Here is a 19,572-nt window from a genome sequence, read left to right on the forward strand (position 1 = left end):
TTGAAATCAGACTGAAATTTTCGAGTTGTTCAAAAAATTTCATCGCGATTCGACAGATCTGCATCATTATTCATTCACTTCCGGGTGTTCATAGTCTTAACAGCTTCAGTCATGTTCAAGCATCGTTAATGGCCCCTTCATACATAACATGACTGAAGCTGACTAGAGCATGAAGGAGGAATTGCATGCCATTCCTGAAAAATCAGAGCTGCCTCCAATGCCTCGTACACCTGTTGCTACAACTATTTGTGCACACCAGCAGCTGAAAGACAGAGTGTGCCCTGTGAGAACCCATTCGATCCCTCTCGCGGCAGGTGTCAGCCAAATTCCATGAACATCCAACATCACTCGCTCAACACTTAGAAAATGTGTGGCCATTTGCGCTGTCAGCATGAAAACAGTGAGCAGATGATCAATTTCGAGCTGGATGTGAAATTTGTCTAAGTGCCCCCACAAGTGTGGCATTGCAAAAAGCAACACACATGTGGCGTGCATGTGTACCATGCGTGTGTCATGCCCCCCCCCTTCGCTCCCGCCGAAACACATGGCATATGTGTGTTTCACACCCCCACCGCTCCCCCTACACATCTGGGGGGGGCACACTTGCATAAAATGCAAGTGTATGTATGTATAGACATGATCACATGGGGGCCAGACAGCCACATCTGAGCGCACACAGCATGAGAAGGTGCCTGTCAGCTGATCGTAGCACATTGACAGCTGGAAATGACAGGTCAGTGCACACATTAAAAACACAGAAACCACCACCAGGACAGGTATATAAATAATTACGACAATACCTACATACCCAATTACATAACAAATAACTAAAATGGATGACCACATAGCACAGAAACACAGAGTGTGACACGGTCTGGGTGCTAAATGGACAGGGGGTGTGTCTGCCAACAGCAGCTGCTGAGATCTCTGCTCCTGGACGTCCCAGTTGAGGAACACGTACCGTGTTTTGAAGGATATTACCTTACAACTGTCCTCCGTGAGGTGCGTGTCTCTGCCTGCTGTCCTCACATGGAAATACATAAAACATCTTTCGCTTTTGCGCCGGGCTGCAGTGTCTGCACACAGTGCACCTTGCCAGGCTGCGGGCTGGCCTGACACGCGTGTCCATACATCATCTAATTTCTCTTTTTTGAAAACATATCTCCTTGTTTATTTTAAGCATTTCACGCTCCTGTTATAAGACAGAGATTGTAGCACAGCGTTAAAGTTTCCATCTGTTAATCACAGCTTTTGTAAATTGCAGGTTCGAATCCGGCGAGCAGCATTTATTTTTTATTTAACCAGGGTTATTTAACTGCAGGGTTCTGTATTGGGTCCCCTTTATTTATTTTTTATATCAAACCAGTGATTTTCACTAATTATACAGCAATATTTCATATATCGGTGTCCGGTGATTGTATTAATTATTTATATAGCCAGCTGGACATAATAAGGCAAAATGAGAGCGCTCTGCTTCATTCATGTCATTTCATGAGTGTACGTCTATGACCATGGGGCATATACAGAGCAACAGACGGTTCATACTTGTATTCTCCACTCGATAAGAGGAATTCAATAAAATGTGGTGTTCTTTTTATGGTGTGTGGTTTTAATTTTTTTTTCTGCACAGCAGAGGCGCAATGTGGTGCAACACGTTCCAGCTGGTTTTTCATTTTTCTTCCACAACAGTGGCGTGAAGTGGTGCAACATGTTCCAGCTGCTCGCACTGTGTTTGTGCATGCAATTTTGAAGGAAAAGCAGCATTTGTTACAGTTGTGGCTGAGAACACAGCCGGGCACAGCTTTACTTTCGTTTTTGAGCAGGTTGCCAAAAACGAATTCCCCAAATCAACAGTAATTACAAATTATGACCAAATACTGACAGCTTTACAAGTAGTTTTGTTTACTCAGTTACATATATGCTGCAAGCTGATAGATTTTGGAGTTCTTTTTAAACAGTTTGAGAAACACTTCTAAGATACAATATTTTATTCAGGGATCACTATGGGTTGCCCGCGGCCATTAAATTTTGGTGCATATTGAAATTCAAGTATTCTTTTGACCTCCTTGGTCTCAATACAACTATGTTTGTATGTAAATTAGCACGATAACTTAAGGATGCCAAATCCAATTTTCAGACCTGTCAAGTCTGACGCATTCGGCATGAGACTCACGCATTTAAAGTGGTCCTGTCAGGTTCCACGCATTTGGTGTGAGACTCAACATGTTGTCACGCTCTCATGCTAATGCATGACATTCTCCTGTATCTCACCAATATGACCTGCAAGACAAAATTCGCTCTGAAGTTTAATCAAACTTGGCAGGTACACTGTACCAATGGATGGAAAACTCAGTGAATGATCAATGTCAGAGATCAAGTTCAAACTTCCAGCCCCATGCTAATATGTTGGAAAATGGTCAGTTTTGTTGAAATGAGTTCGTTTTTGTGATCTTGACTGTTTAAAAGAGCATATAATGTTTTGTCAACATGCATGATACATTTAAATGTGGGTGTTAAATAAAACTGAAATCTGAACACTTTTTATCTAGGTAGTTTTTTTTTTTAATTTGCATGAAGTATTTTTGTATTTATTTTTTACTGAAATATGAATATCTTGAAAAGGCCTATTCTTTGGCTGAGGTATGCGTTTTACTGAGTGCACTTCTCCTGAAAATGTTACAAAAATTCTGAAAAGTATCTTTTTTTTTTCTTTTATTTATTCTGCTGGCAAGCAAACTAACCAACACGCAGAAGTGAAACCATAAACTCATATTTTTAGCCAATAATTCAAGCTGTTTTCATAATGATCTTTGCCAAAAAATGATTGAATGCAACACACTGACAAACAAAATGTTAATGTTTCAGCCAGAACAATAATTTAGCTAATGTATTTTCTTAAAAAAAATAAAAAATAAAAATTAATGAAATTAGTGCACTTTGAAATCCAAGTCTTTAATTTGTTTTACAGGACTCAGAGAGGAAAACAGCAGCACATAATGACTTTGTTTTTGCACATTCGCACCATCATTACCCATCCACTCCAGACGCAGCGGTGTCTGATTCTTACCGTAAGAGGCGTGTGTGCGTGGCAGGATGGTTGGAGACCGCAGATACACTCTAGCTGTGTGTGTGTGTGTGTGTGTGTGTGTGTGTGTGTGTGTGTGTGTGTGTGTGTGTGTGTGTGTGTGTGTGTGTGTGTGCGCGCGTGCGCCCATGCATCTTGTCTGGACCTGAGGAGAAAGCAGAGGATACATTCAGGTGTTGTATGGTAAACTGTGTTATTAAAATTGTCAATCACGTATTCACACATGTCAAATGAACCACACACACACACACACACACACACTAATCATAACTACATAGTACACAAAATTCAACTTCACACAGAGTGGTTTATACACTCAACAAAAATATAAATGCAACACTTTGGTTTTGCTCCCATTTTGTATGAGATGAACTCAAAGATCTAAAACTTTTTCCACATACACAATATCACCATTTCCCTCAAATATTGTTCACAAACCAGTCTAAATCTGTGATAGTGAGCACTTCTCCTTTGCTGAGATAATCCATCCCACCTCACAGGTGTGCCATATCAAGATGCTGATTAGACACCATGATTAGTGCACAGGTGTGCCTTAGACTGCCCACAATAAAAGGCCACTCTGAAAGGTGCAGTTTTATCACACAGCACAATGCCACAGATGTCGCAAGATTTGAGGGAGCGTGCAATGGCATGCTGACAGCAGGAATGTCAACCAGAGCTGTTGCTCGTGTATTGAATGTTCATTTCTCTACCATAAGCCGTCTCCAAAGGCGTTTCAGAGAATTTGGCAGTACATCCAACCAGCCTCACAACCGCAGACCACGTGTAACCACACCAGCCCAGGACCTCCACATCCAGCATGTTCACCTCCAAGATCGTCTGAGACCAGCCACTCGGACAGCTGCTGAAACAATCGGTTTGCATAACCAAAGAATTTCTGCACAAACTGTCAGAAACCGTCTCAGGAAAGCTCATCTGCATGCTCGTCGTCCTCATCGGGGTCTCGACCTGACTCCAGTTTGTCGTCGTAACCGACTTGAGTGGGCAAATGCTCACATTCCCTGGCGTTTGGCACGTTGGAGAGGTGTTCTCTTCACGGATGATGCTAAGGAGATGTGTTGCACTGTATGAGGCAAATAGTGGTCACACCAGATACTGACTGGTATCCCCCCCCAATAAAACAAAACTGCACCTTTCATAGTGGCCTTTTATTGTGGGCAGTCTAAGGCACACCTGTGCACTAATCATGGTGTCTAATCAGCATCTTGATATGGCACACCTGTGAGGTGGGATGGATTATCTCAGCAAAGGAGAAGTGTTCACTGTGACAGATTTCGACTAGTTTGTGAACAATATTTGAGGGAAATGGTGATATTGTGTATGTGGAAAAAGTTTTAGATCTTTGAGTTCATCTCATACAAAATGGGAGCAAAACCAAAAGTGTTGCATTTATATTTTTGTTGAGTATATGTTGTCTTTAAAAAAAAACTCAGCTAACTTCAAAATTAGCTTTTATAACTGCTAATCTGCTAACTGATTAGATTAGATTAGATTAGATTAGATTAGTTGGTCCCCGTGGGGAAATTTGTCTTCACCGACCGTGCAATACACTGTACATAACAGACGTAACTGAAAGGCTAACTGTCATAACGCTACACTTTAAAACTGCTAAGGCATTTAGCAAATGCTATTGCTAATAAATTTAGCTTCAGCTTGTTGCTTGTACATCCGCCGAGGATGTAATAAAAGTTTCTGCGTTTATTTATTTGTCTGTCTGTCTGTTAGCAAGATTACATCAAAGCTACTGCACAGATTTTGACAAAAGTTTCACCACAGATAGATATTAGGCCATGAAAGACTCCATTAAATTTTGGAGGTGACGGAGATCCAGATCCAGATTCTGGAACAAGTTTCATTTGATATATGCTTTGAAGGATTACGTCAACACTAATTCATGGATTCTCACCAAATTTGCACTACAGATAGATATTAGGGCACGGAAGACTCCACTACATTTTGGAGGTGATCCAGTGTCACAGACCAGTCAGTCCCCCTAAAAACCGGTCCCCCCTGATGACACGGTCCACGGGTTAACACCTCGTTTCTGCTTCAAACTGCACTCCACTCATCATCTATCTCAGTAACAGATATCTGAAGCTTTTGTACAACATTCATTTCTACATAAATTCAGCATTATTTCATCATAAAAGACAGAGGAAGCGATCAGAGTGCCGCGGCTAAACAAGCTGCTAGCTGACACGTTCACTGCGTCGGACATTTCAAAGCGTCTAGTTTCTGCTTAAAACTGCCTCTTTTCCACTTAGAACTGACTTTAGAATGATTTAAGAGGTTTTACCTTTATCATCTGATGGTTAATAATTACATTAATCCATTTGATTGCTTTGGGTGAAGAGACTCCATCTCAGATGTGCAGCTGTGATCCGAAATGACGCATGCGCAGATGACTGAACGGTCTGCCCCTAAAAATCGGGGCTGACCGTTCAGTCTGTGACACTGGATCTGGATCCATATTCTGGATCCAGATTTCCCTTTATATAGGCTTTGAAGGATTACGCCAAAACTACTTCACGGATTCTCACCAGCTTTGCACCACAAGGCTTGGAAGACTCCACTGAATTTTGGAGGTGATCCAGTTTCTGACTCAAGATTTACTTTATATAGGTTTTGAAAGATTACGCCAAAACTACTTAGCAGATTCGCACCAAATTTGCACCACAGATAGATGTTAGGGCATGGAAGACGCCACTGAATTTTAGAGGTGATCCGGATCGGTGGGTGCCAGAAATCTCTGATTGCTTTTTTTTCTTTTTTTTTTTGCAATTAAAAACCTGAAAAAACAGACCTAAAGAGCTAAAATTTTCTTAGCATAAACATGGAGGCTACCAAAAATATTCCGCATGCCAAGATTAGATGCTCATCAAGATATACATAAATAATTAAACTGAATGGAATTAAACAGTACTATCCATTTAATATACAGTTTACTCACAGTCCAGAAAATTTAAGTCGATTCAAAATATTATGAAATAAAAATACACATGGAAAATAATATTAATAATCTAATTAATGAGTTTATGCTGGCGTAGACTCCAGCAACTCCATCTGACCTAAAGTTAGCAGAACTAAGTTTAGTGGAAGCAAGCTAATGGTTTTCAAAGTTAAGACGCTAACAAAAAAAGAATAGCTTCAATAATTAGCCTTCAGCTGAACTGTGCAGACTGCTGGAAGTAATAAATGTGTCTGACACACACATCTGACTAATGCGGAGACAGTGACATGCTTCTCTCTGCAGCACTGACGCATGGTTTCATAACGGCAGAAAACCCACTCATACCCTGATATAAAACACTCAGGGTGGTCTGGAGAAACAGTGACAACAAATCTGTATGTGCACCTTAACACCTGATTTATCACACTAACTTAAAACAAAAATGATGGGAAAAAAGGAGGAAAAAATTGTGTTGCCTGAGGAAAACAGCCCTCTCCAGCAAACATACAAAACCCACATTTGAGAGCATTTTTCATGTTGTACAATCAGCTCTTGATACAAAATGCAGGCAGTTGTATGTTATGCTCGCTGTTATGTCTGCACTAATAAAGACAGACGTGCTGATGCGCTTTTATGTGGTGTCCTAAAAGAATTTCTGAATAATGACAGCGCTGCCTCTTGCACGCAGAGCTGCGTGTCTGACGTGCCGACACTGCAGTGAGGCTGGAAGTGATGTGCTTTGAGACAGAATGAATTATCAAAAAGAATTTTTAAGCGCAGCATCTTAAATTGGCCAGATTTAAAAAGAAAACTAAAAGACATGCTGAAGCTGGAGCAGAGGGTTACCTACTGTAGAGCAGTACACTGCAAGGCAATGCACAAGTCACTTTGTTTCAAAAATAGTATCCAAATACATTTAGCAAAAAATAAATAAATAAATAAAATTGTATTTACATTATTACCACGACAATGATACAATATTATGTACAACATGGTGCAGACGTCTTAAGCACACTAGTGTTTGTGTAGAAATACAGGTTTTTTTAATGTTATTTCTTCTTTGGTGTGTCAGGAAAGTAGCACGTGTTTTTGGATCAATAAAAATCTAAATTTCTAATTGCAGCATCTGGTAAACATGAATACACAAAAACAACAAACTGGATAATAATGAAAAATAGACTGGTCAACGTGATATTGTAAAGCCACGGGACAGTGCAGCCAAAATAATTCCATGTTGAATGTAAGGAAAAGACACATGAATATGTATTTTGTTCATTCTTTAATCTTTAGTGCTTATTATTTAACATTATTATAATCAAAATTATTGTTTTATTATTGTAAATTATTATTCTTTTAAGTCATTATTGTTCTGAAATGTTATTACAATTATTTGATGTACTTTTCTTCGATTTTGTTAAAATGGTGAAAGCAGATTGTCACCTTACTGACTCTGGTCTGCCTGTGGTTTTTTCTTAAAATAAAAAAAGGGAGTTCTCCTGATCTCTACTGGCACTGTGGCTGCTCTTGGGGTGGGTAAGGTTTAAACCTTGCACATGTGGAGTGCCTCAAGATGACTTGTGTTATAATTGGACTCTGTATGACTAAAGTGAAGGGGTAGATTAGTGGTTATCACTGTTGCCTCACAGCACGAAGGTCCCAGGTTCATGTCTGACCTGGTCCGTTCTGTATGGAGTTTGCATGGGTTCCCTTTAATTGCACTGTACTGTAAAAAATTTGGGTATCTATGTTTGAATACACATAAAATTGCTTGATTATTGGCTATTGAGAGCATGCTTGGTAGGATAAACTCTAAAGTTGTCAGAGAAAAATAAAAATGTACTCGTATTTATTTTAGTATTAAAAAGAATCATATTTGTCCTTTTGTTGTTGGTAGCTATCAGGTCAAAGCCAATGGGCCTTTCATTAAAACAAACAAAGAGTCAAACTGTTTGCAAAGAAAGCCACTGGCTCATTTACAGCCCATAAGTGCTGATAAATGGACAATTAACTCATTTTAGAGATAAGATTTCTTTAAGCACCCTGCAGTTTGTAACATTAAGAGCCAACTGATCCTTTAATTGTTGGAGCGTGTAGCACTTATGCTTTGGACGAGGCTCTAGACATATTTAGATGAGGCAGGCACATGTACATTCTAGTCTATGCCACTATCAAGCAATGTCTCTGAACATATCAATAGGGTATAGATTGTCAAAGATTATCCTCATCTAGGTAACCTTAAAGGAAAATGTGGAGAAAGTACACCAAACCAGCAAGCACGGCTGGGAAAAAGTCACTGTCAGGTCTCTGCAATGCAAGTCCAAGAATCCATCCATCGACCCTTTAAACAAATCCGTCAAATCCAAAGTCAGCTTCCTGCCATCGGGAACTGATTTGGGATTTGCAATGTCCAGGCTTGACAGTAATTCTGGCCCACCTTTTCTAAAGTAACTAAAAATATCCTCCATCATCATTTGAACACGTCCAATAATTGTCAAGGAGGAATGAAAGTAAGGCAAAGTGACAATAAGCCGATCTTTCGTGACAATATGAAATCACAACCCAGTTAACATGAAAGTCAGGTGAGTCAGAAGAAATGAAACGTTCAACAGCCCAAGATAGTCAAGGCATCATTTGTACAGCAGTGAGCGATGATGTTATTTTGACATTCTGCAGCAGCTGTACTGTTCTACTGGGAAGACGTTAAAGGGTAAAACCGGTCATGACAACCTCCTCCACCATAACTACCATCCAGTCAAGGCACATTATGGAAGCTGAACTTGACTATGAAGGTCATGTTGTCTTAACCACCCAATTCAACTTGGTCTCAGGGGCTACATTTCAAAGCTTGAACAAAGATCTCTATGGACTGAAATTTGGTGAAGATGGATGGTGGGTGATTTAAATGGCCACCCAAGATATGGGGAAAAACACATCAATGGGCTTTTTTTGTTTGTCACTCAAGCAGGCTGGTTATCTGGGATTTGAATTGATAACTCACTTGGGACGTTAATCTCCACCTCACTGCTGTTGATTCATTTATCCTGCCACTGCAAACAATAAGTTATATTTAGTCATCTCATTTCTGTTATTGCATGTTCTGTCAATCTTGTGTTGTGCCTTCAGTTCAGTTTTATGGCCACCCCCAGTCGGGTCTGCTTGAGGGTACTACTTCTAAAATAAAAAAAAATCTGAGGAAGCTGTCTCTTACCACCACCACCAATATGCTTGAAATGGGTAAGGTCGAGAGTCTAGAGCGACTCTACACTCTCGACCTTCCTCATGCATCATACTTTGAAGTTATGATTTAGTGTTGTTTAAATCATCTGAATTGAAATATAATAGTTTGTTTGGTTTTGTGCACAAACAATAGGTAAATAGCTTGATTTTTGGTTTGTTTCCAAATCAGGAAAGAGGTTTGAGTTGTTAAAAAGTCATCCAGGATGAGTCCTTCAGTAATAAAGTACAAGTAGAGGGCAAAAATATGTGACATTATTTTAAAAGTAATCATAAAACAAAGATGCTGCAAATAAACACTTTTAAATATCCTGTAATTTACAACGATGAATCCTAAGCATCAAAGTTTAAACAAAGAATTATCTAATGTAACCACTGTTCACATTTAAAACTCAATCATTTTATGTGAACAAGAACATCATGTTGGCCAATTCATTGTTCACAGATTACCTGCTATTTCTTCTCTTTGTGGAATTGTGTATTTAGATAGAAAGCTGCATGATAGTCAGGTTTCAAATAATCTCAAAAGCATGGTTGAAATTATAAACACACACACACACACACACACACACACACACATATATATATATATATATATATATATATATTCTTTTAGTGCAATGAGTCATACATATTATTTAGAATGCTTGAAGTTAGTGTCTAAGGACCCAGTCACACGGCACACGGTGACAGTTGAATGAAGGAAAAAAGTCACAAATTATCAAGAAAAAGTGGACAAATGAGCTTACACTTCTCCCATCACCAAAAAGCCTGCGAGTCCAGAGCGCATAAAATAACAAAACAAAATTAAAACTAACAAAAGAAAAACGAAGCAAACAGCAACCTTGACCCTTTAAACAAAATCAAAACAAAACATTCATGATGACGTGACTTGACACCGGGTATCAGACTGAGCGCCAGCCTGTGATCATTTCTGCAGCCAACATGCGCTCCCCACAGCACCTGTAGGTGCGAGATGTGGTTGTCTTGACAACAGGTTTGTCTTCACAACAACAACGTGTGCGCACACCAACCACAGACGGCTGTAACAGTTTCAGTAGTTTGAAAATTCTGACGAAGCATCAGCTACAGGAACAAAGATAGCCGACGGTTAAACATGTCTACGAAAGTCAATGTAAGTCCAGAATTCTTGTTTCGTTTTGGCTCCGGTGTCCTTCGTTAGTGCCGTGTGACCGGGGCTTAATGAAACCTGCATTAGAAACAAAACCAACAATAGCACTCTAATAAATGTGCTACAAAATTCCTTAAACAATCTGAAAACACACTTTCAAAGCAGTAACAATTAAAAATTACATTAATAAGAAATCTATCCAAAAGCTTGTTGAAAGGTTGCGTGTTAACAGAATCTGTGGTGAAATACAGTTCTTCTGAAGTCCTCTTAACCGGATCTACATTCACAGAGAAAGAACAATGATTGACCTTGGCTGGATGAAAAATTGCCTCAATTGTTCATACTTCACTGTGATGTTAAATACAGTGAACTGCGCAGCAAAGGAAAGCTGCTTGCAGCAGCCGAGGGAGAAATGAAACCTTTTTTAAAAACTGCCAACCTCCTTTTGTTCCCTTAAGTTCTTGTACTCTCTGCACCTGCAAGAACATGCATGCCATCATTACATTCCCTACACAGTCTCCAATTTATATTCTCATTAACAGATCCATGTGTTACTAGCTGCATTAAAAAAACCCTGGGACCACCCACGTGCTGAAAACAAAATGCAACAATAAAGAGCTCTGTTCTCCGTCAGCTAAATGAGCCAATTCACACAAATGGAAAAAAAAAAAAGGGGGTTGCAAATTAACAGACGTTTGAGGGTTTGATGGTACATGGGGTGTTTATGTGATAATTAGAAGATGCCATTAATCAAGATTGACTGCTTGAAAAGCTTTTGTTGCAGGACTGACAGGCTTACCCCCCCGCCCCCCCTTTGTGTACTAGAAGCTATGAGTTACAATTTTTTAATGTATCAATAAAATAAATGTCATTCAGTCGAATGTATGCAAGTTTAATTCCAAGCGCACATTTATAGCCAACCAATAACTAACTAAAAAACTGTGCCTGTTATTGCCTGGTAAATAAAAATACTTCAGAGTGGATGCATTCGTCTTCTCACTTCTTCAGCTGCAGACAGAAGATCAGTCTCTGAGAACTTGAAATGTTTGGTGCAATATAACAACGTCAAATCAAATATATGTTAAAAGCTTATTAACCTTGGTGACATTTTTCTCTCTGCAGAAAGGCAGAGGGGGTCAATGCATAAATCAAGATTATAGTTATTAATGAGCACCCACGTGCAATTAAAGCCACATGCTCTGTTTCGTCCTGTGCGGTTCAGCGGGTGGAGGAGGAGAGTTCAGGGTTCAACTCCCACTGAGCCACCCAGGATCAAAATAATGGAAAGTTCCTGTAATTTAGTGATTGCTTTTTCCACTAAGATGTGTGTCAGGCTCCTAGAGTGCATATAAGCATTAAAAAATAAGTGGATTTGCAAACATATTAAAAGAATTTCATTCTATTTAAATTTGTTGCTAAATATATCATAGAGGCACAATTGTGCAACATCCAAAATCAAATGTTTCTCATTTCTAAGTAACATGTTTCTGTGCCTGTTTCTTCAAATGAAAAGGAGCAAACTAATGCTTACATTCTCTTTAGAGAGGAGGTATGTCTGCATCACACTTCCACAAAAAGTGTGGCTGTGTTCCACAAAATGTGTGGGTCCCACAGAGCACTGACTGCTTCAGTGGGTGTGTCTCATAAATCAAGGAGGAAGCCAGATATGGATTTGTAGCATATGTCAAGGAAGGTTAAAACAAGCTATTTCAGAGCTACATTTTTATAAAAGCAGGGTAGGTCCTGTGTGCTAGGATGTGGAATTGTGTAACTTGAGGATGTTTAAGAAGTAACCACGACCATATTTAATTGTAATGAGTAAATACACACAGGCTGCTTTGCAGACAGATTGAAGTTCAGTGATTTTGTCTACTCCAAAATCAATCAGGTTTCTTGGGTTCACCATGACTAACACACATACTAAAATTGGTGACAATCACATACTTAGGAAGGAAGTTATTATGCTTTTACAACTTATGCTCCACTGACCAAGACCTTTTGAGCCTAAGCCAATAGGCTCCTTCTTACAATGGGCAATTAAAAACAAGTTATTGTGTTCGCAAGATTTTTTTTACAAAGTATAGGCCAATGATGTTGATATACTCAACAGACTTCTTGGGGTCACTATGTTTAATGCATATACCATGTCTGGTGACAAGTGGGCTAATACAATCGAAGTACTCATACTCATCTTCAACCACTTATCTGAGATCGGGTCACGGGGACAACAGCTCTAGCAGGGGACCCCAGGCTTCCCTCTCCTGTGCCACAATTGAAGTAATCTCACTCAACAGTGAACTGTTACATGACGGACTGACTTCCTGCACATAGTGATGTCTAGTCACTGGCTGCACAGTGGTAAAAAAGATATACAAGGTGCTCATCCACATGCTCGACTGTCTCCTCTTAGACCTTGATGCTGTTGTGCACTGGATGATCTCTGGTGCTTATGGTCGTACCTTATGTTGAGAGATTTAGATGCTAACTAGTAACTGAAGAAAATGACTGCATGTCTTTAGTGCTGTCTCACTGGAGCATCCTTGGTTATTGCTGGAATGACTTATGTCAAACCAACAGTTACTTAGCAAGACTCAGATGAGGTGTACTACTTGCACCGTGAGGCCATATCAGCTATGACATTTGGGCCATATGATGTGTTTCTCTGGGCATGATCCAGCACGTAGGTGCCTTAGTTTTGAGGACCCCAGCAATTGAAAAAGGGCAACAGGGCACCCATGGATCACCTGGCTGCAGCAGATGGCTACATTTGGGAAGTCAAGACAGACCAGTTGCTTAATTGTGGTTGTCTGGCACCAGTGCATGCTCCCACACATAACCTGTCCTGAGTAAATAAATCTCATTTTACACAATAAGATCTGTTGAAGGGTTCCAAGCACCCTACACCCCTTGGAACAAAAGCTTCCACAGTCGAGGATGATTTACAAGATAATTGCATTACAAACACTCCATGTAGTGATCTGCACAAAATGCATTAGTATCTATACCAGGTCAGCCACAACCATCTTAACATGTCATGAAAATCAAATTACCGGAAAAATAATGACCTACTACTGTTTAAAAAAAGATCCTGGCTCAACACCCTTGGAGCCAGTGCAATCGAGTGGTGAACCTCCCTGCCATGCAATTTTTGTGTTTTTAATACATATTTTCAATATTTGACCCTTGAGTATTTCGATACAAGGATCTATGGGCTTGTTTAAAATGTACAAACCACTGAAAATAGGGTGCATCTTTATGAATTCCAGATCTGTCATCTGTATTCTGAAGTGGAGCCCCAGTCCAGGAAACAAGACGGAAGGAAACAAGTGACCCGGCAGCGCGCTGGCTTGTCTCTACTGAACATATGATGCATGCTGACCTTTGTGCTTTGTCAGTGTAAGTTTCTGTTTTCACTGTATTCTGTCTGTTTGTAATAAAACCAGCACTGACATGTAGAGCTGGACCACCCAGAGGATTTACCCAAACACCCTCCTTACTCAACAAAACATCACTACTCTTAATTATATCCATCCTCTGGGTGCGTCTTTCAGCTCAACACCGACATGTGAGCCACCCCCCAAAACAGGCCGCAAACCTCACCGAGGCCTTATGGAAGGATTATTTTGGTGAACACGTTGGCCCAAGACGGAAATGAGCGTACGTAATTTTGTGTGTGAGACAGTTTTTTGTGGGATATCTCCTCCAGTAACACGAGACGGGTAAATAATTCACTTTTAAAAAGTTCCCGCTCGGGTTCTTTTGATAACAGACTCTACAGGATGAAAAAAAAATTATGTGGGTCAATTGTTTGCCGCATCAGGAGGGATGAATCACCGCAAGTATCAAAACCTACATACACAAAGCTGAGCGCGTAGATCAAAGGGTGGAAAAGACAACACACACGAACGCGCGCACACTCAACATTGTAATAAGGAGGCATCAGCTCAGGGGGAGGAAGGAGGTTGTGAGTCTACTGTTCTTTTTCATGATCTGTAATTTTCAAGCTGGCGCTGTAAGAGGTCAGCCCTGTGGCACGCACAAAGAGACCTCGCGACATGAAGAAAGGGAAAGAGGAAGAGGATCCCAAATATCTGGCTGACAAATCCTCCTCGGACTTTGATCTTCTGCCTGCTTCTCTCCTGGCGGGGTTTGTTTTCAGCCTATCAACTGGTGCTTAGCTGAAGTGCAAAAGAAGCACGCTGCAAGAAAAAAACAACAATAACAAAAAGATAATAATCACAAGACATTTCCAATTTCAGCCTGAAAAGGTTTAAAAATTATCTTCTCATCCTTAATGGTTTAAATATGCTAACACACAAACATGCAGGGGGTTAATCTGCTTCTGCTTCATTTTAACCTCGATGCTATCGGAGGCCATTTGTTCCAAGCAGCGAGGCTAATGACCCTGAGCTGACGCTTGGCGTTTGGCCGGGAACTCTGAGCAAAGGAAGGTAAGTAACCTCATATATTCTCCGGGGGCCTGAGCTAATGAGAGGGAATAGGAATACGAGCCATGTTCCATCATCTACTAAGGACCTAGACAGCGCTCCTCCCCTGCGTGTATACACACACACACACACACAGAGGAAAAGAAAGATGCTAATAAGCTACTGAGCCATCCTCTTCTCACACCTAATTCTACATGCAGCATTTTATCATCGATACGAGTCGATATCACATTAGGTCTCGGACATTAGTAGTGATGTTGTAAAGAAAAAAATAAAGTAGAAATGTCAGTGAGACGAGTGGAAATCTCCCTCGTCTATTTGTATTTAACCACCTGGATCAGTGTGCCAGTTTGCTTTACTGCATAAAACAGCAAGCGTCTCTGTGTCCCTGCACAAAATAAGGAACAAATATGAATGGAGAGTTTTGCACATTTCTCTCATGGGAACAATTATCACTGATTTAGATCCCTTATTTCAGAAAGTTCAGGGTAGGTGTTCTTTCATGGTGCAAGAATTACTGAGTAGACCTTTCCAGACCAAGAAATATCTTTAAAAATTAAACAAGTAACTCACCAATTTACAAAGTGAAGCATTTCTATTTGACGAAACAGTATCGACAATGCTTGTTAAATTGTCACCATTCAGGGTAAAGTTACAACCTTTACCTTCATCCAAATGCACAGTATGCAATAAAACAGATTAAGAAGCTGCTACTCAACCAGTACTATAGTATGTTTACAGATTATGCATATGTTAATACCCACGTATGCCAAGAAAATTTCTATTTTGCAAGAGCAGACTTTTTAAAAGTTTCCTGATCCTTAATAAATGATTATTTGTACAGTACTATGGCTGATTAGACAGCACTACCATTTTCATTTATATATTTGAATTTTCCTGTGAAGTTCTTCACTGTGGAATTAGTAGATCTTCTGAGTACTGTTTAACTACTACTGAATGCATACAGAATATTCGGACACCCTATCGACCCAGACGTACTGCTTTTTGCCAACTATATAGTAAATAAATAGTAAATAAACTGCATTTATATAACACTTTTCCATCTGCATCAAATCAAATCTATTTTATTTATATAGCGCAAAATCACAACAACAGTTGCCCCAAGGCGCTTTATATTGTAAGGCAAAAGCCATACAATAATTACAGAAAAACTCCAACGGTCAAAATGACCCCCTGTGAGCAAGCACTTGGCGACAGTAGGAAGGAAAAACTCCCTTTTAACAGGAAGAAACCTCCAGCAGAACCAGGCTCAGGGAGGGGCAGTCTTCTGCTAGGACTGGTTGGGGCTGAGGGGAGATAATCAGGAAAAAGACATGCTGTGGAAGACAGCAGAGATCAATCACTAATGATTAAATGCAGAGTGGTGCATACAGAGCAAAAAGAGAAACACTCAGTGCATCATGGGAACCCCCCAGCAGTCTAAGTCTATAGCAGCATAACTAAGGGATGGTTCAGGGTCACCTGATCCAGCCCTAACTATAAGCTTTAGCAAAAAGGAAAGTTTTAAGCCTAATCTTAAAAGTAGAGAGGGTGTCTGTCTCCCTGATCCGAACTGGGAGCTGGTTCCACAGGAGAGGAGCCTGAAAGCTGAAGGCTCTGCCTCCCATTCTACTCTTACAAACCCTAGGAACTACAAGTAAGCCTGCAGTCTGAGAGCGAAGCGCTCTATTGGGGTGATATGGTACGAGGTCCCTAAGATAAGATGGGACCTGATTATTCAAAACCTTGTAAGTAAGAAGAAGAATTTTAAATTCTATTCTAGAATTAACAGGAAGACAATGAAGAGAGGCCAATACGGGTGAAATATGCTCTCTGCTTCTAGTCCCCGTCAGTACTCTAGCTGCAGCATTTTGAATTAATGGAAGGCTTTTCAGGGAACTTTTAGGACAACCTGATAATAATGAATTACAATAGTCCAGCCTAGAGGAAATAAATGCATGAATTAGTTTTTCAGCATCACTCTGAGACAAGACCTTTCTAATTTTACAGATATTGCGCAAATGTAAAAAAGCAGTCCTACATATTTGCTTAATATGCGCATTGAAGGACATATCCTGATCAAAAATGACTCCACGATTTCTCACAATATTACTAGAGGTCAGGGTAATGCCATTCAGAGTAAGGATCTGGTTAGACAGCATGTTTCTCAGATTTGTGGGGCCACGTACAATAACTTCAGTTTTATCTGAATTTAAAAGCAGGAAATTAGAGGTCATCCATGTCTTTATTTCTGTAAGACATTCCTGCAGTTTACTAATTGGTGTGTGTCCTCTGGCTTCATGGATAGATAAAGCTGGGTATCATCTGCGTAACAATGAAAATTTAAGCAATGCTTTCTAATAATACTGCCTAAGGGAAGCATGTATAAAGTGAATAAAATTGGTCCTAGCACAGAACCTTGTGGAACTCCATAATTAACCTTAGTCTGTGAAGAAGTCTCCCCATTTACATGAACAAATTGTAATCTATTAGATAAATATGATTCAAACCACCGCAGCGCAGTGCCTTTAATACCTATGGCATGCTCTAATCTCTGTAATAAAAGTTTATGGTCAACAGTATCAAAAGCAGCACTGAGGTCTAACAGGACAAGCACAGAGATGAGTCCACTGTCTGAGGCCATAAGAAGATCATTTGTAACCTTCACTAATGCTGTTTCTGTACTATGATGAATTCTGAAACCTGACTGAAACTCTTCAAATAGATCATTCCTCTGCAGATGATCAGTTAGCTGTTTTACAACTACCCTTTCAAGAATTTTTGAGAGAAAAGGAAGGTTGGAGATTGGTCTATAATTAGCTAAGATAGCTGGGTCAAGTGATGGCTTTTTAAGTAATGGTTTAATTACTGCCACCTTAAAAGACTGTGGTACATAGCCAACTAATAAAGATAGATTGATCATATTTAAGATCGAAGCATTAATTAATGGTAGGGCTTCCTTGAGCAGCTTGGTAGGAATGGGGTCTAATAGACATGTTGATGGTTTGGAGGAAGTGACTAATGAAAATAACTCAGAGAGAAAGAGTCTAACCAAATACCAGCATTACTGAAAGCAGCCAAAGATAATATGTCTTTGGGATGGTTATGAGTAATTTTTTCTCTAATAGTTAAAATTTTATTAGCAAAGAAAATCATGAAGTCATTACTAGTTAAAGTTAAAGGAATACTCGGCTCAATACCGTTCTGACTCTTTGTCAGCCTGGCTACAGTGCTGAAAAGAAACCTGGGGTTGTTCTTATTTTCTTCAATTAGTGATGAGTAGTAAGATGTCCTAGCTTTACGGAGGGCTTTTTTATAGAGCAACAGACTCTTTTTCCAGGCTAAGTGAAGATCTGCTAAATTAGTGAGACGCCATTTCCTCTCCAACTTACGGGTTATCTGCTTTAAGCTGCGAGTTTGTGAGTTACACCATGGAGTCAGGCACTTCTGATTTAAGGCTCTCTTTTTCAGAGGAGCTACAGCATCCAAAGTTGTGCTCAATGAGGATGTAAAACTATTGACGAGATAATCTATCTCACTCACAGAGTTTAGGTAGCTACTCTGCACTGTGTTGGTATATGGCATTGGAGAACATAACAAAGAAGGAATCATATCCTTAAACCCAGTTACAGCGCTTTCCAAAAGACTTCTTCTGTAATGAAACTTATTCCCCACTGCTGGGTAGTCCATTAAAGTAAATGTAAATGTTATTAAGAAATGATCAGACAGAAGGAGGTTTTCAGGGAATACTGTTAAGTCTTCAATTTCCATACCATAAGTCAAAACAAGATCTAAAGTATGATTAAAGTGGTGGGTGGACTCATTTACATTTTGAGCAAAGCCAATTGAGTCTAATAATAGATTAAATGCAGTGTTGTGGCTGTCATTGTCAGCATCTATGTGGATGTTAAAATCGCCCACTATAATTATCTTATCTGAGCTAAGCACTAAGTCAGACAAAAGGTCTGAAAATTCACAGAGAAACTCACAGTAATGACCAGGTGGACGATAGATAACAACAAATAAAACTGGTTTTTGGGACTTCCAATTTGGATGGACAAGACTAAGAGTCAAGCTTTCAAATGAATTAAAGCTCTTTCTGGGTTTTTGATTAATTAATAAGCTGGAGTGGAAGATTGCTGCTAATCCTCCCCCTTGGCCCGTGCTACGAGCATTCTGACAGTTAGTGTGACTCGGGGGTGTTGACTCATTTAAACTAACATATTCATCCTGCTGTAACCAGGTTTCTGTAAGGCAGAATAAATCAATATGTTGATCAATTATTATATCATTTACTAACAGGGACTTAGAAGAGAGAGACCTAATGTTTAATAGACCACATTTAACTGTTTTAGTCTGTGGTGCAGTTGAAGGTGCTATATTATTTTTTTCTTTTTGAATTTTTATGCTTAAATAGATTTTTACTGGTTGTTGGTGGTCTGGGAGCAGGCACCGTCTCTATGGGGATGGGGTATTGGGGGGATGGCAGGGGGAGAGAAGCTGCAGAGAGGTGTGTAAGACTACAACTCTGCTTCCTGGTCCCAACCCTGGGTAGTCATGGTTTGGAGGGTTTAATGAAATTGGCCAGATTTCTAGAAATGAGAGCTGCTCCATCCAAAGTGGGATGGATGCCGTCTCTCCTAACAAGACCAGGTTTTCCCCAAAAGCTTTGCCAATTATCTATGAAGCCCACCTCATTTTT

At 39.8% G+C, this 19,572-nt stretch overlaps 1 long non-coding RNA gene across 3 annotated transcripts in view; it reads right to left on the bottom strand.

The window, feature by feature from the left end:
• LOC117518775 overlaps positions 1-19,572 on the bottom strand; it is a 74,687-nt gene that overhangs the window by 13,927 nt on the left and 41,188 nt on the right. For 2 of the 3 annotated variants that reach the window (XR_004563072.1, XR_004563070.1), the window contains exon 3: positions 2,174-2,280. This is a non-coding gene — a long non-coding RNA (uncharacterized LOC117518775). Of the gene's footprint in view, positions 1-2,173; positions 2,281-3,067; positions 3,165-19,572 lie in introns of those variants that run through there. The other variant, XR_004563071.1, reaches the window with a different exon arrangement.

Source organism: Thalassophryne amazonica, chromosome 10, assembly GCF_902500255.1.
Source record: "Thalassophryne amazonica chromosome 10, fThaAma1.1, whole genome shotgun sequence".
Classification (NCBI taxonomy): domain Eukaryota; kingdom Metazoa; phylum Chordata; class Actinopteri; order Batrachoidiformes; family Batrachoididae; genus Thalassophryne; species Thalassophryne amazonica.